The sequence below is a fragment of the Lynx rufus genome, unplaced genomic scaffold, assembly GCF_022079265.1.
Source record: "Lynx rufus isolate CCGP_SWC_20201006 ecotype Redwood Valley unplaced genomic scaffold, mLynRuf1.p SCAF_2, whole genome shotgun sequence".
Lineage (NCBI taxonomy): Eukaryota > Metazoa > Chordata > Mammalia > Carnivora > Felidae > Lynx > Lynx rufus.
Genome location: NW_025814834.1, coordinates 133,326,282 through 133,350,156, shown reverse-complemented (window position 1 = coordinate 133,350,156; position 23,875 = coordinate 133,326,282).

Below are 23,875 nucleotides of genomic sequence, written 5' to 3'. Positions count from 1 at the left end.
TGAATTTCAAATAATAAATTTGTAATTATATGGGCTCCTAACTCTAGAGAACAAACTGAGGGGAGGTGGGTGTGAAGATAAGTTAAACAGGTTTTGGAAATTAAGGAGCACACTTGTGATGAGCACCAGGTTATGTATGGAAGCGTTGAATCACTGTATTATACACCTGAAACTAATATTACACTGTATGGTAATTAACTGGAACTTAAATAACAACTTAAAAATTAACTAAAAGATATCACAAGAAAAAATAAATAAATTGGCCGCTTGAAATGAGTTGGCCCTTGGAAAAAATACATTTGTAATTATATGTTTTTTGTTTCAGTGAATATCTGACATCTTCATTCAGAGTAACTGAAAAAAGCTAAAATTTTATTATTTAAAATTCATAAAACTCAATGAGTATAAAGAAGTGTAAATAATTAAATTCTCAAGTAATTTTTCTTTTCAGTTTATAGCATTTAAAATTCTAAAATTATTAAAGCTTAAAATTGAACTCAGATTTATGAGCAGCATCTGTAAAAATGTGGTCCGAAAAAGAGAATATGTAATGTATAAGATTCAGAGAAAGGAGCAAAGATCAAGGAAGATCAGCTTCAGAGAGGCCAAAGAGAAAACAATTTCAAGAAGTAAGTAGTTGGCAGTTTCAAATGCTTTATATTGGTCAAATAATAGGACCGAGCGATTCAGTGCTTTTTTATATCAAGCAGAGACCATCATTTTATTTAAATGCAAGTAAACAAATTCCCAATGTTTAGGGTACAATAGCAGTGAGAAAGTGAACACAGATGGTAATTTATACCATTGAGAAACTGGCTAAAAAGGGAAGGTGATTGGGGAGTAGTTAGAAAAGTTCATGGTCAAGTAATGTACTTTGGCTATTTATTTTTAGTTTTAATTATATTTCAAATATCAGTAAGTTTTCTAGCTGGCAACAAAGAACCCAGTGAAGAGGGAGAGATTGCTAATACAGAAGAGAAGAGAAAGAAATGGTTGCACAAAATCCTGGAGTAAATGGAAGTGATCAAATCAGGACCTAGGATAAAGAACAGACTCTTACAAGTAGATTAGACTGGCAAATATGACAGATTTAAGCTACAGAGACAAAACTTTCAGCTATTATCTGCTTAAGGAATTACCTTTTAAAGTCATTTTTTTTGCATCTTCTATTTGCCTATTGGATATGGCATAGAATTAAGAATCATCTAAATTCAAGTTCTAGCTACTACTTACTTACTAGCTAAGTGACCTAAAACAAATAATGTCTATGAAAATTGGTTCTCTCATTTGACACATTGAGACTATAATTTCTATCTTAAATAGTTCCTATGATAATTAAATAGACAACACAAAAATATTTAGTAGAGTCTGTCGCATAATGAAAGGTGATAAGCAAATGTTTGTTCTCCTTCTAGTAGGACACACAAGTGAACAATGTGCTTTAATTTTTCAATGAATTGAATTTAACTTGCTAAAGGAAACACCTGCGAGGACTTTCATTATAATATACTCTTTTACTTATGTATTCAAAATTGAAAAACAAATTCTGTCCCCCTTTTAGCAACTCTCCTAGATTAATTTAATGGAACGAGAAGTTACATAAAATAAACATGTTTTTAATTACTTATTTTTCCTATACTTCATACCTATGATGGATGGTGCAACACAAGAATGCCTTCCAAATTACACATAAATTAATATTAGAAGAAATTTTGTTGCATTAATCTTTTTCAAAAATAGCTGGTTACCCCTCTCCCAAATTTCCCCTTATATTTCAGTCTTACTTAAAGCAAGACTAACGTGAAGGAGAAAAACCACAGCTGTGCCTTTGGCAGGATTTTCAAATGCTGGCTGCAAAGAATAAATTTTAATTTTCTGAATATTCCTTGTTTAAACCACATACATCTATAGTTCTCTTGCGAGTGTTAGGAACACTGTCTATGCATGCTGCTTCTCCCTCAGAACGTCTGGAAATAAATTCTACATGAAACCAGAAGTCTTTACCCTTCTATCTGGCAGACACTTCCAAAACAAGGATAGAGAAAAAAATTCAATTATGAAAAAAATTAAATAATGAAGTCAGTAAAGGCTGAATACTTCATCAAATAACTGTTTGAAGTACACATTTATCTTTACAACTTCATTTAAATGTATATCCATCATATCCAATGTGTATCTTCTGTATTTCTCCATCATCCAACTCCTCTAGCCCTCAAATAAATGAAAACTACAAAGCTAAACAATTAAAAATATCTACTTTTCTTTGATTCCTTGTCCTGGTCAAAATATCTCTATTTACCTAGTCACTTGCAGTTTGGAGTATCCTTTTCATCACCCCCTATGCCAATATCCATGTCCTCCAAATCACACATTAAGCTCTTGATTTCCTTCCTTATGAACAAATTTTAGGATCTTTTTCTATATTCGCCAATCATACAATATTAGAATACTCAGAATAGTTTTCACCTGGCCTGCTGCACCAGCTCTGTAACTTACTCACTTCTTAGAATCTTGTCTCCTATCATTGTCCACATCACTGGTAGTAATCACCTTTCTAAAATCCTCCGATCTCTTCTCACTGATCATTAAATAAGATATATATTTCCTGGTATTATATGTTAAGACATTCACGATCAATCTCTCCTAACTATTTTTTGGACCTCTGTCATTGCCATGTCTCACCTATATCATTACACTTTGGCAATGTGGAAGTATTTGCTATGTTCCAAATTTGTTCTGCTCTCTCTTATAACCCTTCCCTGGACATCAGGTTCATTCTTATTTGAAATGTCCTCTACTTATTGCTGCTTGCTCTTCCAGCTCCCTATAGGGAAATGAAATTTTTTAGGCAGAAATTTTATCTATTTTTTTATTATATACAGGGCAGTGTTTTTTTTAATCAAGTTTTTATTTAAATTCTAGTTAGTTAACAGTTAGTGTAATATTGGTTTCATGGGTAGAATTTAGTGATTCATCACTCACATATAACATCCAGTTCTCATCACAAGTGCCTTCCTTAAAGTCCATCACCCATTTAACCCTTCCCCTGCCCACCTCCCCTCCAGCAACCTTCAGTTTGCTATCAGTAGTCTTTTATGGTTTGCCTCCCTCTCTTTCTTTTACCCAGCCATAAAAAAGAATGAAATTTTGCCATTTTCAAGGACTTGGATGGAGCTAGAGTGTATTATGCTAAGTGAAATAAGTAAGTCAGAGAAAGACAAATACCATATGATATCACTCATATGTGGAATTTAAGAAACAAAATTTAAAAAGCCATAAGTAGTCTCTTTTTGTTTTATTCTTTATAGCCTCTGCCACATAGTTAACAGTTAAAAATTATTGAATTTTTGCTAAATTCATGAAGTAATGGAGGCGTGTAAAACTGTTTTATGAATGGATAAAAGAAATCCAACATTCAAGGATGGAGTAAGTTTACACTACACTATATCATATTAGATCATGGCTTTCATGTTCTATTTTTTGCTTAGCTAGAACTTTTTCTTAGCTAGTACTCTTATCATGAACTTATCTAAAATCATAACTTCATTTATTAAATATTCACAATTTCAATCAGAAATAACTTTCCATTTATTTTATCACCAAAATTTTCTATAGCTCCACAGGCAATAGCCTATTCTGTCCTCTTTTGGAGGGAGTGCAAAATGCCTACAGATCTTGTCAAGAAAGTAGCCCATTCTAGTCAGCACATCTCCTAAAGTACGATCTGCTGTCGGATCCCAAACACTTTGTTTCTTTAACAAATATAATGATTATAATTATATATATGTGTATATATATATATACACATATATATAATTACACATATATATAATTATTGTTCCCTCTTTTCCATTTTTCCCACCTTTTCCCTATACACACCAGTGGTGTCACCTACCTTCAGTGGCGTCTGAGTGCTGAGGGGACGCGGTTGTAGTGAGGAAGCAGGGCAGGCAAACATGTTTCAGTTTAACCTTTTTAAATCCCATTTCATGTCTGTGAAATACCCCAAATAATTTGAAACTACACTAACATCCAACAATACGAAATTTTATACTGTAGGAAAAAAAACATGCAACCACTTAACCATTAATTTACTACTCAAAAAGTACAAAATATAAAATATAAAATTTTTTTTATGCTATGTTAGTGTTTCAGGATCTGTCCTACAAACTATGAAATCTATAAGTTAGACAATGACCTCTTTTAGAAAAATGGAAGTCCAGACCCAAAATAGTAGCAGAGGAGATCACTGTGCTAAATGTTACATGACTCGTTAATGCTCTTTAGTTGTTTCACCCTTTCTAAAAGCTATTAGTATTCCATTACTTTGTAACTCATCAGCATCTCCAAATCATGTAATAATGAATCCACAAGTATAAACTATGAAGTTGACTTGTGATTAATTTTGGAAACATAGAATATTCATGAGTTGTTCCATTGCTATTCTTATGTATTTAAAACTCTCTTAATAACTACTTTTGGAAAAATAATTGACTCGGTCATTTGGTCTGAACATGCATTTGATGGTTATTAAACTCAGACACATGTCTACAGAATTCAAATATCTAATCTCCATTAAGATTAAAATATGAAATCAACTTCCTATTCATAACATAATTGTTCTGTGTTTTGACAAGTGTGTCATCACAATCTGAGCATCGGGTGTGAATGTGCAACTGTTTTTCAATAGCTAGGAACATGTTTGTCCCTTTATCATATAACTTGCTTACTACAAATGTCCTATGTGCCTGTAATGAAAAATGCTCTAATAAGATCAAAGAAATTCCAAAATAATTCGTGAACTCAAAACTGAATACGCAATATTTTTTAAATGCTTAAGATACTCCCCATGAGTGAGACTACTGCTAGTGTATTGATCAGTGTTCGATGACAAGACATAGGGCACAGAACAAGGACATATATGTTAAAATAAGAGTTCTCACTTTACAACCCACCACCCTGCTATCATAAAAGGATCATAGGGATGAGGATGTGACTGGAAAAGTGTCTTTCCTCTTATTCATTAATATTAAAACACTAAGTTCCCTGTGAGGAATTAACCTACAATGAAATAATTTGCTAATTTGTTCATTCACTCAAGAAATATATTTTCTACCTATTTATATATAAACACAGTGATAGATCACATGAATACAGAAATAGATAAGTAAAAAATGATCCATGCCTTATGGCCTTAATTCCAAAGGGGGGAGACACAAGAAATAGTTATTAAATAATTAATTACACTGTGACAAGAAAAAAATGAAAAAGTACAGAAAGCTGTGACAGCATTACAAAAGAGCCCTGAGATAGTCTGTGAAGTAAGAAGAGGTTTCTTTGTGGTAAGATCACTCAATCTGACATCTAAATAGTGATTAAATTCGAGCTAAGACATGGATATGAGGAGGAGAGAGTTACAGGCACAGGAACATCTCATATAAGGTCTTTGAGATTAGACGGAATAATAGAAAAATAGCACAAATAGTCTGTGTGGCTGGATCACCGACATGTGGAAAGAGTAGTTAGATATTAGGCTCTGAGAAAGGCACAAGCCAGATAACATATTTTTTGACAGCCGTGTTGAGCATTCTGAACTGTAATCTAAAAATTTTAAATGTTTTAATAAAGTCTACCTATCAGTCATAAAATATATAAGACAAATTGTCTTTTTTTTTTCTTCCACTGTAGTAAATTAAGTTCCTTGCCCAGAGCAGTGTTGATGGACTGCCAGAACAGTGTTCACTAAATTTAAGGTTGGAAATCTTGCAGTGTTTCGAAGGCAGTACAATCCAGAACAACTGTCTATATTGGTGCAAATAAACCTCTGCCCACATTGATGAAAAGGATGGAAAGATTCCTATATAATCATTTTCCACTAGGGGGATGACTGGTTCTCAGGTTTATGGTACTGGAGAATGAGCGGTGGCAGTAACCAGGTCAGTTGTGGTAAGAGAAAGGCTACGTTGTTGAGACTCTACCTAGTCTTCAGCTCTGCAACCAGGATCTCTTTTCTGTTAACCTGGGGAATAATGCTGACCTACATCACAAAATGAATAATTTTGCCCATACTGTCATATTACAAGTCTCTTCTACTCTGAGAGCTTTTGCTGACCCACTACCCGAGAATCAAATATTCTTATATTCTGCTCACAAATCAGAAGGTCCATTAATATAGATATTCCCAGACTTTTTAAATCCATCCATTCATTATATTTCTTCTAATTTCTTCTGATTACCTATGAAAGCATTATGCATAGATACCTCAAACCATGCCTCCTTTCCTTTCAAGTCTAATTAAAAATGTGATTGTGCCAATTGAAGTTCTGGCTACTGAGAGGTGTTACTTTCTTCACTGCAGTTTAGAATTATGCAAAAGTGTGATTTTTAATACTGCTGTAGTGTACTTTTTGCTGGTGCAAGTAAATAGTATAGTGTTATCTATAAGCCAGACTTATATATGTTTTTTTCATCTGACTAGTGGTCATAGAAATTACTGATGATGTCATACATGTGTTTTGAGATGAGACATTGAGGGACAGCACAGTAAAGCTGTGAATAAATCAACTACTAACACAAATTGCTTGTACTTGTCTGGACATGCTTGAAATAATCTCATATGTACCAATTTTATTCATGATAGAACACTGCTAAGGGAATGTCTAAATTTATTGCTTATGGGATTGTAATAACTCCTAAGTCACCACGTGGAATTCAGGTTGGACAATCATCTCATCCCATGTTAAGAATTTTAGTTTATTTCATGGTACAGGGGAACAGGAAAAAAACAATTTCTCAAAAAAATAATAAAGGTGGCACATCTTTTCTCCCCAGTCCTTCAAGGACATCACTATGACTTTTTTTTTCCTTATTAAGTATAGTTGAACAGTGTTACATTAGTTTTAGGTGTACAAACAACATAGTGATTCAACATTTCTATACTATGCTGTGCTCTTCACATGTGTAGGTACCCTCTGTCACCATACAAGGTTATTACACTATCATTGATTATATTCCCTATGCTATGCCTTGTATTCCTTTGACTTACTGATTCCATTCCTGGAAACCTGTACCTCCCGCTCCCCTTCACCCATTTTTCCCAACCCAACACTTCCCTCTGGCAAACATCAGTTTGTGCACTGTATTTATGGGTCTGATTCTGCTTTTTGGTTTGTTTGTCTATTCAGTTGTTGTATTTTTTAGATTCCACATATGAGTGAAATTATGTTATTTGTCTTTCTCTGTCTGACTTATTTCATTTAGCATAATACCCTCTAGGTCCATCCATGTCACACATGGCAAGATCTCATTCTTTTTTATGGCTGCATAATATCCCCTTGTTCTTCTGTCAACAAAATGAAAAAAGCAACCTACTAAATAGGAAGAGATATTTGTAAATGATATATCTGATGAGGTGTTAATATCCAAACATTCAACACTAAAGAATTATAAATAATTTATAAAACTCTACACTAAAAACCAGTCTGATTAAAAAATGGGTACTCATTTTTCCAAAGAAGTTATACAGATGGTCAACAGACACATGAAAAGATGCTCATCGCTGGTCTTCAGGGAAATGCAAATCAAAACCATAGTGAGCTATCACCTTACACCTGTCAGATGACTAGAATCCAAAAGACAAGAAAAGCAAGTGTTGGTGAGGATGTGGAGAAAAAGGAAGTGCATTATTTTTGGTGGGCATACAAATTGATAGAGCCATTGTAGTAAATAGGATGGAATTCCTCCAAAATTTAAAATTTGGAATACCACAGGATCCAATAATTCCATTACTGGATATTACCTAAAGAAAAGGAAAACACTAATTCAAAAGGATATATGCACCTCCATATTTATTGCAGCATTACTTACAATAGCCAAGGATGGAAGCAACTTAAGTGTCCATTGATAGATGAATGGATATATATATATATATATATACACACATATATATATACACACACACACTATATATATATATATATATACACACTATATATATATACACTATATATACTATATATACTATACTATATATACTATACTATATATACTATGTATACTATATATACACTATATATATATACACACACACACATCTGGGATAGAGCTTATTGTTTTGTTTTGTTTTTTAATTTTTTAATTTTTTTTTAAATTTATTTTTGACTGAGAGAGAGAGAGAGAGAGACAGAGCATGAGCGGGGGAGGAGCAGAGAGAGAGGGAGACACAGAATCTGAAGCAGGTTCCAGGCTCTGAGCTGTTGCACACAGCCCGACGCAGGGCTTGAACTCACAGACTGCGAGATCATGACCTGAGTGGAAGTCGGACGCTCAACCAACTGAGCCACCCAGGAGCCCCTAGCTTATTGTTTTTTAAATCAAAAAATAAGAAATAATTTATCATGCACAATTTATCCATTTTACTTATTTATCCATTTTAAAAGAACATATCTGGAATAGCAATGACAAAGTCAATTAAAGATTAAAAACATGATAATCCACTCTTATTTTCTAAGACCCATCTGTTCCATTCTCCAGAAATAATTGATAACTAAAGGAAGGCGTGAAAGGAATTATTTCTTCAGTTTAAAATTTTAGATAGTTGAATACATTACTCTGAACTTTCCACAAAATTTGGTATTGTTTTTGATTGAGTGATTGATTAATCAAACACTAATATATAATGACTGCGTGCCAGACAATTATTATAAGTGCTCTATAAAAATATAGCATTCTATAAAGTAGATATTAAAATAAATAATTAGATATATCAAAATTAAAATCTAAAATGATTAAGATATTTGTCTAAGGTCACAAAGCTTTAGGTGGTAGAACTGTGATTTTAACCTGTGTGGCTTGATTCTAGAGTTTGTGCTCTTAATGACTACTATTTTGAAAAGTAAAAACATGCTTGTAGGAATTTCCATTTGGACTTTCTATTAGTAAACCCTACTTTTTTGGTCAAATGACAATAGGAGAATTTTTTTTTTAAAGTAATCTCTCCACCCAACATGGGCTCAAACTTACAACCCTGAGGTAAAAAGTCACATGCTCTACTGACGAGCCAGCCAGGCTCTCCTAGGAGAATGCTTATAATTGTACTGCATACTTATTCCTGAACTATAAATCTAGTAATTTGTGAAAGGATAATGAATTAGTTTTAGAATCAAAGTAGGCTTACCATGAGGTGAATTTCGTTCAAGACTTCATTCATTATTGGGTGCTTTGGTCTCCACTGTAATTAAGGAAAGAAAAACAGGTCTTAGTCCCCAGATTAATGAAAATTTATAGTCACTGTTGACAAATACTAAAAAGATCTAAGTGTTTCACTTTCTGATTGTGTAGCTATCCCTTTGTCTTTGGAGAAGGCTAGAAAGAAGATTCTGAGAATGTATCTTATTATTTTAGGTCTTTCTGAATCTGTGAATTAAATTAGGAATTAATTCAGCAGTCATGATTCTATTATTTTAAATCAAGCCTCCATTACCTCAGCCTAATTTTATTTTATTTTAAAAATTGTTAATAAGTGGAATATTAGCAAATTGCCAATCATGTGATCTTATAAGCTTCTACTACAGGCTCTGTATGTGAGATAGATCTCATAAATACTTGGACCCCCTGTTGAAAATACTCACTTTGCTCCTGGTCATTTTGCCCCTCACAGGATTGTGCCATGCCCACTAAAATCAATGAGCCATTTTTAACTGAAGTGGATTTCAAGAGTATCATTATATTAAGGGGTTTATGGCATATGTATTTATCATTGGCCACTACTGAGATCCAGTCTCAGACAATCAACCAAGCAAATAATTGATATTTTATTCTGATAATTGACCAGAAACCAACAATGGGGGGGGGGAGGATAATATACAGGTACAGATGCAGGGAGAAGATGTTAGAGTGGATTTATGATTTGAAAATCATCCATTTTGTATCTATATCTTCTTATAGGACACTTAAGACATCTACTTCATCAAAACTTTGAGAAATTCATTAGTAAGTAATGTGTTAGCATCTTTGAAAAAGATTTTCATAGCTTTGGAAAATATTTTTACATGGGTGAAGAAAGCTCTGTAGTGTATTGATTAAGAGGATAAACTCTGAATCATAACGGCCTGTTTCAGACTATCTATTAGTTTGGCAAATTGTGTAAACACTGTATGTCTCTTTATCTTCACTTGTAAAGTAAAGATGACACTAATAACAATCTAACAGAACTGCTGTTAGTGTTACCTGACAAATAGAGAAGTCCTCCACCTTCTGCAATCTGAAACCCTTAATTGGTTTCCTAAAGCTTGGCTGTCAGTGAGGGCCACTCACTGCTAATCATATAAAGAGGTTGAATGCTCTATTGTTCCTACTTTGGGGATTTCACCACTAATGCCAGATTCAAAATCTCTGTGTTTTTTGTTTTGTTTCTCTTTTCTTTTCTTTTCTTTTCTTTTCTTTTCTTTTTTTTCTTTCTCTTTAGTGTCTGGTTACATGTGCCTTAGACCCATGGCCCTCTTCTAAATGCCAAGGTAACTGATTAAATGAATTATCTAGTCTTTCCATCTGGTACACTGAAAACACAATACTTCAAGAATCCTATGACACTTTAAGGTTACGTAAGATAAACTTTAGAAGGCTTAGATGATTGGAAGATAAGAAAATGATACAAATCTGCTTGAAAGGTAGCTCATACAACTAACTGTAATACTAAAGGAACCTTCTATTTATCTCCTCTGATTCATCAGCCTACAAAAAGAGAATTTGTTAGCCAGATAGAAATGAGTATTCCATTCTGCATGGCAATTAAAGATGATTGTTAAATTTGCTAATGTGATGCCATCCAAAATTTTAAAAATTATGAACTGTAGTAAAAAGTCAGTGAAAATATCTTTATAACGGCTTTCAATTTTTTCTCTTTGATGTCTATTTAAATACAAAACATACTGTTCTCTCAAAGTAGCAATAGTAGCTGTCCTCTCAATATAACAAATAGTTATCTGTAACTATTTATAGACAGAGCAGACATAAGCAAAATACATAGCAGCGTATGCCATGTAATAACCCAATAAATTCATACTAATAAAATGTTATGAATTATGTATATTGCACTTGCCTTATGAGTGGAAAGATTTTGCTATTTTCTAGCTTGAGAATTATTAATTTTTTGTTATAATAGGCCAGACAATAGTTTTGAAGTCAAATTTTAAAGTTTAAATTAATTGTCCAGATGCGTTTTCACATATCCATGGTCTTGCAGCAGATGCGTTTTTTGAAAGGTGTTCAATTCAAATTTGAGGATATTTAGCCACAATTTAAGTGGCCCATATAGAATTCTGTGTTGTAATTAAAGAATATTTCTCTACAGAAAATAACTATCTTCCAATACATTTGATCAGTAAATTGTAATTTTGTTATTTTTGAAAAAGAATCACCTCTGCTTTTTCTTTGGTATTTCTTCTCATATCACTATATAGCTATAACAAAAAACATCTGCGATGCATAGATAAATCTACTGTCTGGAGAACAGTACAGTTACCGAACTCATATCTCCATTTCAATTTGTGACTGAATCCTATCTATCATCCATATAGTGGCAAATTTAAGCTTTCAAAATGTAAATCAGATCACATTGTTTCTGTTCAATCATCTTTCTCTTGAAATTAGAATCAAATCCCAATGATCTCCTATGACCCTAATTTTCAAATCGACCCTAGTTCATTTGCAACTAGACTTTCATAATTTTCCATATTTTTAGCTCCCTACACCCACCTTGTGCCATTGTCCTTGCCTTTTGTATACACCTATCAAATTATTCATCTGTTAGTTCGGATATTAAGCATCATTTGGACTGAGAATCTTTGCACATTTCATTCCTTTTACCCAGAAATAAATCACTAATAATTCTTCCTAGTTTTTGTTCCTTGATCTCCTTTTCAACATTCATGTAGATGCAAATATTACCTCTTAATAGAGACTTTCTTTCATAATCCTATCTTTATCCTTGATACCAGGTTCTTCAAAATATTAATACTCAATCAATTTAATTTTAATTGTTTGCTTTCTTTGAGACTCAATCTAGATTTTTAGCTCTGTGAGACCGGGTACTTTGCTTGCTGCACTAGTGCTAAGTAAAATGTCTGGTGCATACAGACATGATGTCGTTTATTGAATAAATGGAATGGATGAATGGGATTTCATGATTAAACTTACTCATTTGTGTGTGTGTGTGCATATATATGTATATATGTATATATGCATTATTATTACTCTTGTTTTAGTTGTTTGATCATAGTGTCAATAACTATAGCTACAGACCTCACAAATTTGTTAAATAACAGACCCACTCAGCATTTTCAATGGTTTTAAAAATCTACAAGGAAGGGAACTATCCTGAAAAATTGTGCTATTTCTTCAATGACAGAAGATATGTCTTTAAATTTTATATTAATGTGTATGTATATAGACATGTAATGATATATATGCAGAGAGAAAGAGAGATACAGAGAAGAAAAGATTTAGACTTAATTTACATATATGCAGATAATTTGCATATTATTTGCGGATAGTGGTTGAAGGTATATTCTAAAGCTCTATTTTATTATATTCATACATTAGTTTAATGATACAAAATGATTTAATAATATTAAAATAAGAATATATAATTTGTCATAAAAACAAACATACATACAGCCAAATGATATGTGCTTTTTCCTTTGATCTGCTCTGTGTAGGGGAGACACACAAGTAAAACATTTATATTGCAATATTACAAATGTTATACTAGTGATTTAGAGGGAATACAAAAGAAAAGAGTATCAGGAAAGACTTGCTGAGAAAAACTGTAGTTGAACCTTGAAATATAAATAGGAGTTCGTCATGGGTTGGAAGACTTAATATTGTTAAAATGTTCATACTCTATAAAGTCATCTACAGATTCAATGCAATCCTTATCAAAATCCCAATGGCATTTTTTATGTAAAAGAAAAACAATACTAAATTTCAATTGGACCCATTAAAGACTGAATAGCTAAAGCAATCCTTAGAAAGAAGAACAAAGATGGACACATCACCCTTTCTGATTTCAAAATATATTACAACTAAAGTAATTACAACTGTATGATACTGGCATAAGGATAGACATATCGACAGAGCATAGACTAAAATCAGAAGTAAACTCATGCATATATGGTAAACTGCTCTTGGACATGTGTGCCAATCGGGGAAGGATAATGTCTTCAACAGATAGTGCTAGCAAAACTAGATAGTCATGTGTGAAGGAATGAAATTAGACCTTTATCTTACACCACTCACGCAAATAAACTCAAAAGGAATAAACATTTAAACATAAGACTTAAAACTGTAAAACCCCTGGGAGAAAATTTAAGGGAAGACATCATGACTGTCTTGATTTCTTGGATAGGACAGCAAAAGCATGGGCAACAAAAGCAAAAATGTAGAAATGAGAAATCAAGTAAAGGAAAGCGTTTCTAGAGTGCAGAACAATAAACAGAGTGAAAAGAAAACCTAAGGAATGGAGGGAAATATTTGCAAACCATATATATAACACGCAGTTAATGTCCAAACTATATAAGGGAACTCATGCATCTCCATATAAACAGCAACAACAGCAACATACAACCTGATTTAACAATGGGCAGGGGCACCAGGTGGCTCCGTCAGTTAAGCATCTGACTTCAGCTCAGGTCATGATCTCGTGGTTGGTGAGTTCGAGCCCCGCATCGAGCTCTGTGCTAACAGCTCAGAGCCTGGAGCCTGCATCAGGTTCTGTATGTGTGTCTCTCTCTCTGCCCCTCTCCTGCTCATGCTCTGTCTTTCACTCTCTCAAAAATAAATATTAAAAAAAATTAAAAAAAAAAACAATGGGCAAAGGACTTGAATAGACATCTCTCCAAAGAAGATATACAAATGAACGACAGGTATATGGAAAGATGTTCAACATCACTAATCATTGGGGAAATGCAAATCAAAACTACAATGAAATATCATTTCACATCTGTTAGGATGTGTGTGTGTGTGTGTGTGTGTGTGATGTGTGATGTGTTCGTAAGGAAGTGGAGAAATTGAAACCATCACACAATGTTGATGGGAATGTAAATTGGTGGGGCTTCTATGGGAAACAGTATGAAAAGTCCTCAGAAAATTAAAAATATAGCTATCATATGATCCAGAAATCCTGTTTCGGGTTATATATCTACAAGAATTGAAATCAACTTCTTAAAAAGATATCTTTAATCTCATATTCATTGCAGCATATTTACAAAATATACAAGATCTAGAAATAACTCAAAAATCTGTCATCAGTGGATGAATAACCAAGAAAAATGGGAATATATTTAAAAAAAGAAGGGGGGCGCCTGGGTGGCTCAGTTGGTTAAGCGTCCGACTTCAGCTCAGGTCATGATCTCACGGTTTGTGGGTTCGAGCCCCTCGCCCGGCTCTGTGCAACACACTCAGTGTCTGGAGCCTGCTTCTGATTCTATGTCTTTCTCTCTCTCTGCCCTCCCCTGCTCTCACTCTGTCTCTCTTGAAAATAAAATAAAACATTAAAAAAATAAATATAAAAAATAATAAAAAAAGAAGGAAATCCTGCCATTTGTGACAAAATGGATGAGCCTGGAGAATATTACGTTAAGTGAAATAAGCCAGTCACAGAAGGACAAATACTGCATGATTTCACATATATGAGATACTAAAATAGTGAAACTCATAGAAACAGAGAGGTTGCTAGAAAGTGGGGGGAAGGGGGGAAAATGGGGAGTTGCTGCTGAATGCATATAAAGTTTCAGTTACATAAATTCTAGAGATCTGCTATTTAACATTGTGTCTTTAGTTAATAATATTATATCATACACTTACAGATTTGCTAAAAGGGTATATTTCATATTAAGTATTTTTACCATAATGAAATAACTACATACATACATACATACAAATAGGGTTTGATCATGTTAAAAATATGAAAGAATTATTCTGAGCACCATGTGTAAAGAACAAAAGAAAGGAAAGGCAAATATGTTGGGGCTCACCAAACTGTTTGGCAGTGTCCTATTTATTACATAATGTTTGTGTAGAATGAGCGGACACAAATAAACCTTTATTTTTAAAATATTTCTTTTTAAACTACTTGCGTCATAATCATTACAGTGATGTTTCTTAAACTTTGGATTATTCCCTTATTCTATCACATTTTAAATGTTCAAGAGTGTTAAAAGTTAAGTGGAACAGATTATTACTCCTAGTTTACATACAGGGAAAATAAAAGTAAATAGAAAATTCACAAATATCTTGACAGTTTGAGTAGCAGTTGAAATAGCACCCTTTATTACTTTTTAAAAGTCATTCAAAAACAAAACCACTTTCCCTTAAAACCCCAGTAAAATGTTGATCTAAAACAATTTACATTTAAAAAAGGACAAATGAATAAGCATTCCGTTCAATTCAAGTTTCAATAGAAAAACCTGCAACATATGAAGAAACATAATTTACCTTGACACAACATCATTATTTGTTAAGATAAATTAATAAACAGCACCTTTGGGTGCAACCAATCTATTCAATTGCTATCAGTGTTGATTAGAATATGTCTAAACTGTAATAAACTGTGAATGTATTAATATATGATAGTGTCCTTTGTTTATTTAATGTGAAGCAATTACCACTTATTCATTCCACCAATCACAATTTTCCATGAGTGATTCTGCCTCTTCTTACAGTGTTCAAATGAACAAGGCCATAAGTCACATTTTATTGTTGCCCAAAGCTATTATTTACTCTGAGTTAGAGATACTGTGGTGATTTAAATAGGTAATATGCAACCTCACTAATCAGGTTTGTTCAAGAGATATATGATTAGTAACATCCGAAAGAGAAAGATGTCACAAATGAGAACAACATAAATTGAATCTCAGTATATATATTGGTTAATTGCAACAATATTCAATTCAAATCTTCCATGAATGTTTTTCTACTAAATAGTACAATATTCCTTATATATTAATATTTAGTTTTTGTAAGAACTTCTTTACAAAAGTTATGATCAAGCTAATTGAAAGTTAATTGTATCAATAAGGTATCACATTAATTCTACAAATTATTTCTCTTTAATTTCCAATTATGACTTTAAATAATTTATTGTCTCTAATATTTTTGTTTTGCTATTATTTGTCTTTGTTTCCCAAAGACTAGGTATTTTAATATTTATGAAATAATTATACCTACTCTGACTAAATTTTCCCATATTCATTTTTTCATTAATAACTTTGAATTTCGTAATTGTCTGGTTTTGCTTTGTTTCAGATTTTAGATTGACATTTTGTACTTTCTTCATACGTTATGTCTTTCTTTCATTCCATAACTATGAAGGGTTTCAAATATTTCTCTAATATACAGACATACCTTCTTTTATTATGCCTTGTTTCATTGCACTTTGAAGATACTGTGTTTTTTACAAATTGAAGGTTTGTGGTAACACTCACTCGAACAAATCAATTGACATAATTTTTTCAAAAGTATTTTTTCACTTTGTGACTCTGTGCCACATTTTGATAATTCCTAGAATATGTCAAACTTTTTCATTATTGTTAGATTTGCTACAGGGATCTATATTAGGATCTTTGATGCCATTATTGTAATTGTTTTGGGGTGCCACCAACCACACCTGTATAAGATGGCAAACAATTGACAAATGTTGAATGTGTTGTCACTGCTCCACCAGCTGGCTGTTTGCTTATCTTCTCTGTCTTCTTGGGCCTCCTCTTCCCCTGAGGCCCAAGGAAATATTGAAATTAGACCAATTATCCACCCTGCGATGGCCTCTAAGTATCCATAAGGAAGAGTTGAAAGTCTCTCGCTTGAAATCAAAAGCTAGAAATGATTAAGCATGGAGAGGAAGGCATGTCAAAGCCAAGATAGGCCAAACCTTAGGCCTCTTTTGCCAAATGGCTAGCCAAGTTGTGAAAGCAAAGGAAAAACTCCTGAAGGAAATTAAAAGTAGTACTCTATTGAACACATGAATAATAAGAAAGTGAAACAAACTTATTGCTGATATGGAGAAAGTTTTAGTGGTCTAGGTAGAAGATCAAACCAGCCATCACATTTCCTTAAGCCAAAGCCTAATCCAGAGTAAGGTCCTAACTCTTCGATTCTATGAAGGCTGAGAGAGGTGAGGAAGCTGCAGAACAAAAGCTGGAAGCTAGCAGAGATTAGTTTGTGAGATTTAAGAAAAGAGCCATCTCCATAATATCAAAGTGCAAGGTGAAGCAGTAAATGCTGATATAAGAGCTGAGGCAAGTTATACAGAAGATCTAGCCAAGATAATTAACTAAAGTGACTACAGTAAACACTAAATTTTCAATGTAGAAAAAACTGCCTTCTCTTGGGAGAAGATGCCATCTAGGACTTTCATTGCTACAGAGGAGAAGTAAATGCCTGGCCTAAAACTTCAAATAATAGGTTGACTCTTTTTGGGAACTAATGCAGCAGATGATTTGAAGTGGAAGCCAATGCTCATTTACCATTCTGAAAACCCCAGGGGCCTGAAGAATTCTGCTAAATCTACTTTGCCTGTGCTCTGTAAATGGACAACAAAGCCCAAGACAGCACATCTGTTTACAACACAGTTCACCAAATAGTTAAGGCCTGCTATTGAGACTTACTGCTCAGAAAAAAAGATTCTTTTAAATCTTACTGTTCATTGACAATGTACCTGGTCACCCAAGAATTCTGATAGAGATGTACAACAAGGTTCATGTTGGTTTTGTGCCTGCCAACACAACATCCATTTTGCAGCCCATGAATCATGAATTCATTTTGACTTTCAAATCTTATTATTTAAGATTTTACATTTTATAAAGCTATAGTTGCCATAGAGAGAGATTCTTCTGATGGATCTGGGCAAAGTAAATTGAAACCTTTCTGGAAACGATTCACCATGGTAGATGACAATAAGAACATTCATGATTCATGGGAAGAAGTCAAAATATAAACATTAACAGGAGTTTGAAAGAGGTTGACCATAACCTTCATAGATGACTTTGGGGGTTTAAAAATTCAGTGGAGGAAATAACTTCAGGTGTGGTGGAAAGAGCAAGAGAATTAGAGGGGAAGCCTAAAGATGGGGTTGAATGGCTGCAATCTCACGATAAAATTTTAATGGATGAGGAGCTGCTTCTTATGGATGACCAAAAAAAAAGAATTTCTTGAGATAGAATCTACTCTGGTGAAGATGCTGTCAAGATTGTTAAAATGACAAGAAAGTACTTAGACTATTGGGTAAACTTAGTTAATAAAGCAGTGGCAGGGGTGAGAGAATTGACCAGTTTTGATAGAAGATCTAGTGTGGGTAAAAAGCTATCAAACAGCATCACATGCTACAATGAAAACATTTGTGAGAGAAAGAGTCAATTGATGCAGCAGAATTCACTATTGCCTGTTTTAAGAAATTGCCACAGGCCATCCCAGCCTTCAGCAACCACCACCCTGGTCAGTCAGCGGCCGTCAACATCGAGGCAAGACCCTCCATCCTCAAAAAGATTACAACTCACTGAAAGCTCAGATGATGGTTTGATTTTTTTAGCAATAAAGTACTTCTTTTTAATGTTTATTTGTTTTTGAGAGAGAGCAAGCATGAGTTGGTGAGGGGCAGAGAGAGGGGGACAGAGGATCCTATGTGGGCTTTGCGCTGACAGCAGAGAGCCCAATGCAGGGCTCAAACTCAGGAATCATGAGATCATGGACCTGAGCTGTAGTCAGATGTTCAGCCGATTAAGCCACCCAGATACCCCAGGAATAAAGTATTTTTGAATTCAGCTATCTATATTGTTTTTTTTTAGACATAACGCTATTGTACACTTAATCGACTACAGTATAGTACAAATTTTTATATGCACTGGGAAGACAAAAAATTCATTTTGAATAGCTTTATTGCAATATTCACTTTCTCACAGTGGTTTGGAACTGAACCAGCAATATCCCCGAGGTATACCTGTGTGTGGAACAGTTATTACCACAGGAGGAAACATGCTGCAGTGGAGTTAAAGACTTTGCTTGCTTAGAGTAGTAGTCAATTTCTTCAGTTGTATTTTCTCCAATGCATTCAGAAAACTCAGCTTGTCATTAAAATGCTTTTAACCTTTTGGGCAACAGTATCAGGTCAAATAAAGATTTTTTGAAACACTGATACGTAGAATACTAAATTTTTAGGTATGCGACCACCAGTAACATACTACACGTTGTATCATAGCAAAATATATGTGCGTTCTGTAAGAAATAAACTGCATTGGGGGCTCCTGGGTGGCTCAGTCGGTTAAGTGGCCGACTTCGGCTCAGGTCATGATCTCACGGTCCGTGAGTTCGAGCCCCGCGTTGGGGCTCTGTGCTGACCGCTCAGAGCCTGGAGTCTGTTTCAGATTCTGTGTCTCCCTCTCTCTGACCCTCCCCCATTCATGCTCTGTCTCTCTCTGTCTCAAAAATAAATAAACGTTAAAACAAACAAACAAAAAAAGAAATAAACTGCATTGTATGGAAATACAGTTCTCAAAAATATTTGCCTTTTGGGGCACCTGGGTGGCTCAGTCCATGAAGCATCCAACTTAGGCTCAGGTCATGATCTCTCAGTCTGTGAGTTCAAGCTGACAGCTCAGAGCCTGGAGCCTGTTTCAGATTCTGTCTCCGTCTCTCTCTGCCCCTCCCCCACCCACATTCTGTCTGTCTCTGCCTCTCTCTCTCTCTCTCAAAAATAAATAAACATTAAAAAATTGGAAAAAAAAATTTTGCTTTTTGCCAAGTATTAAAATCAAATGTAAGTACAATAGTTCTGCTCTTGAAGCAACTCTAGAATTATCTACAGAGCACAAATTAGTAAGAAATGGGAAAAAATTTTCATTGAAACTATTATATTTTGTATACATTTTCTCTCTATATTAGAGAGAGTTACAATGTCCTGAGACTTGTGATTTGAACATGGTGCTCACAGAAATAAAAATTCAGTAGTATTTTTTGAATCTTATCAAGACCCTTACCATACATTACTATTACTTACAGAAGACTTTTGTGTGTGCAGATAACATTCAATATTAAAGAGTACTTTAAATATACAAGTCTGTAAAGGGAACAAAAGATGAACACCATAATGAATTATAACATACATTTCTGAAGCTGCATTTGTTAGAACATATTTGCAGTGAAATTTTTATTAGGTGAGGTAAATATTTTGTCAGTGATTATTATTGTTTTAATCTGCTGGTTCTTAAGTATGAATTATAGTACAATGACTATTAGTTTTTCATTATGAGCAATATATTTTCACTTATCTTCACTCATGCACCCACAAACCTTTTCATTATTAAATGTAGCATCACATGTTTGTGATTTAACTTGCTTGGTTGTGTCAATACTGTCTTGAGATTGTTTATGACTGTATGAAAGATCAATTAATGGTATGTCACTAGTTCATATATATTGGATTTAAACCATAACTTGAATTTAAAATCTTAAATTACACTTAATTTTAATAGTAAGCATTGATAACTTTATTGATTTCTATGTTTCCCTCAATTCATCTTGGTCTTGACTGCATTATCACCTCACTCTTTGAGCTTCATATTCCTTTTTTAAAATTTTGCTTCCTAAAAGAGAAGGTCAACTGAAAACAAGTATACTTACAGCAAGAGTACTATGTGGGTTTGAACTTGCTTTTGAAAATAATCCAGACATGAATTATCTTACAAAGAGAAGGTATTATGACCATTACAGGTCCAGAATCATCAGGCAGCCTAATAAACATACAACTTATTTTCCCACAAATCTTGATCTTGACATACTACCTAAGAACATATTAACATAAATACTGTTTTAAGATAAATATTGCACATATATGGAAGTACAGTTTAATTTCATATCCTATTTAAAACATCAAAAGAAGTAAAAAAAGAAAAAAATATTAGACAATGTTTTCATGAAGCTATGAGTTAAATTTCCAATTAAATATTCATACCCTCAAGAAAAAACAATGCAATGTATTACAGAATATTCAAATTTACAATGTCCTGAACATGCTATTTATTTACTCTACATTCTTCAGGCAATCACTTCATGAAATGAAGCATACTGAAATTTTAAATTATATATTCCTCCAAGGTCTACTAAGAAAATCATAGAAAGTGTGGAGCAAATTTGAAAAATAATTATAATATTATAATAGTCTGACTTAATTTGGGACCTTCAGAACTCAGCTTTTTTATTTTTAAAGATTTTTTTTTCGTTTATTTATTTTTGATAGAGACAGAGCATAAGTGGGGGTGGGGCAGAGAGAGAAGGAGACACAGAATCCGAAGCAGGCTCCGAGCTGTCCGCACAGAACCTGACGCTGGCTTGAATTCACAAACTCCGAGATCATGACTTCGGAGATCATGACCTGAGCTGAAGTCAGACTCTTCACCATCTGAGCCACCCAGGCGCCCCAGCTCAGCTTTTTTATTAAGAATAATTTACTGTGGACCATGACTAGATTACAAGATAGTTGACCAAAAGCAATCAAGAGAGATTCACATGGCCCTGGTTCCATCACCCCTTTCTGCCTCCACACCATCATCAGTGGAGAAAACACAGTTTGCCTACCAAGTCTTTCATAGTCTTATGTTCCTTTCAGTGCTGCAACTATAGAGGAGTCCATGTACAATCACTATCTCTAAGTGATAAAACCTTCTTCATCTCCACTCTGCAGAAATCTCAGAACCTTGCAGAAATCTCAGAACCTTGCCACAAAGAAATCATCAAGAATATTCTTAACATACTAGATATTCCTACTTACATACTTACATCTAGTCATCAAAAGAAGCACAAGACTCAGCTGTTATGCTTTATTACCTGGTTTCTCATTTCCGTGTTGCCCTGTGATTCTCCTATTCTGATTGAATCATATACTCCACCCCACTATGGGAACACTTTTTCTGTCCTTTTTTTAAAAAAAAAATATAATTTATATTCTGTCTTGAATGCACAGTTACTAGCAAAATCTCCCGCATCTAATATTTCTCTGAATTTTCCATCCTCCATTTTGTTCTAATTAAAATGTAATGGTGCCCTGAGAACATTTGTGACATAGTTTATTCTTCTGTACCTTATATCTCAGAAGCTGGAAATGGAGTAACTGTCTTCATCTGGCCTCCAGAGTACCATTGTCTGTTTTTCTCTCAGGATCTATTTTCTTCTTTTTTACTTGCATCCGCTCAATATTTTAATCTAGTACACTGGCTTTAAATATGAAAACTGAAGACTCCTAATCTTTTACCTCCAGCCCAGTCTCTCCTTGAGCTGCAGTCCCTTAAATTCAACTGTCTCCTTATCAATTCCTTCCACGTGAATATCCAATTAATTTTTCCAAAATGAAAACATTAATTTCTCTGGTACTCAAATTATTTGTTCTCCAGTATTCCACAATTTAATTTAATTTTACATTTTTTATTTTGGCAGAATCATCCTCTTTCTCTCACACTTTACGTCTAGTAAATTCTGAGTTGATGCTAGTATTTAAATATACACATAACCTGTAGTTGTGTGTACTTTTGATAAAGAATCATTTTGTTTTCTCCTTTACTGAGACAACTTTGGAAAAAAAGAATCTATAATGCATCAGTTTTATAATAGGGATTCCCTGGTATATAGAGTTGATTGTAGTAATGGAATAATTTTATACGAAGTGGTATTAATTGCACAAAATTCAGTAAACTTAAAGTAGTAGTAAATTAAAACAGCAGTAAATTAAAGATATATCCACTTGTAGAAATATAGATTGATATAAAAAGTCTATTTTGAAAATTTTATAATTTTACAAATTAATATTTTACTTTCTTTAGTGTTATTAAACCAAATTAGTTTATTAAAGACCAAATGCAACTTGCATAGACTACCTAATAATGAAAACCTTTCTCTTAATATCCAAAGCTTCATAAAGACAGTGGATTTTGAGTGAAATTCCTTCTCTCTTTTTCTCTCAGGGTTTCTGAAATAGGGTATTTGGTATTGATATTTAAGACAGGAAACATCTTTGTTCTGAAATATACTGGCAGGCCATACAGCAACTCTGACCCTCAAGGCGCTATCAATAATATTACTGTCATTTTGATACCAAAAAATGTACTTGAAGATTTCAAGATGCCTCCAAAGAAGAATACTACTGTCTGAATTACTCACAATTAGACAAAGTTTCTATTTATAAATATAATGGTGGCCAGCACCTACCAAAGCACTATATTGTGCAGAGAATATTAAACAAGCTAATGTATGGTGAGGCAATGGGTTCGTCATTGAGTGATATAAAAATATAGACCTTTATTCTTCAGCATGAGCTCCCAAGACCTAACTTATTTTTTAATTTGTCTAGTCTGCTTACTTGACATTACAGCTTTCATTTACATAGGAAATGAAATTGGAAACATTCCTGAGTATACTAGAATTGGAAGAGTCACTGTCTTTGCCAGCTTTGTAATTTGACAATCAAAAGCAACATTCCTTCTTCACTGGAAGCTGGTGAGAAGTAAGATGGGATAAATACAGATTTTTTTCTTATTAATTTAAGAAGTAAATAATGATGGCGTGCCTGGGTGACTCAGTTGGCTAGGTGTAATGATGTCAGGGTCGTGAGATTGAGCCTTGTGTTCAACTACATGCTGAGCTTGGAGCCTGCTTATGATTTTCTCTCCCTCTCCCATTGCCCCTCCCTGCCACTCTCTCTCTCTCTCTCTCTGTGTCTCAAAATAATAATAATAAATAAAATAAAAAGTGAATAATGAATATTTATATCATTTTAGTGGGTACTGACTTCTATGGATAACGCTAATCAAGAGAGTCATTTTTCTCATTGAGGTTTTTG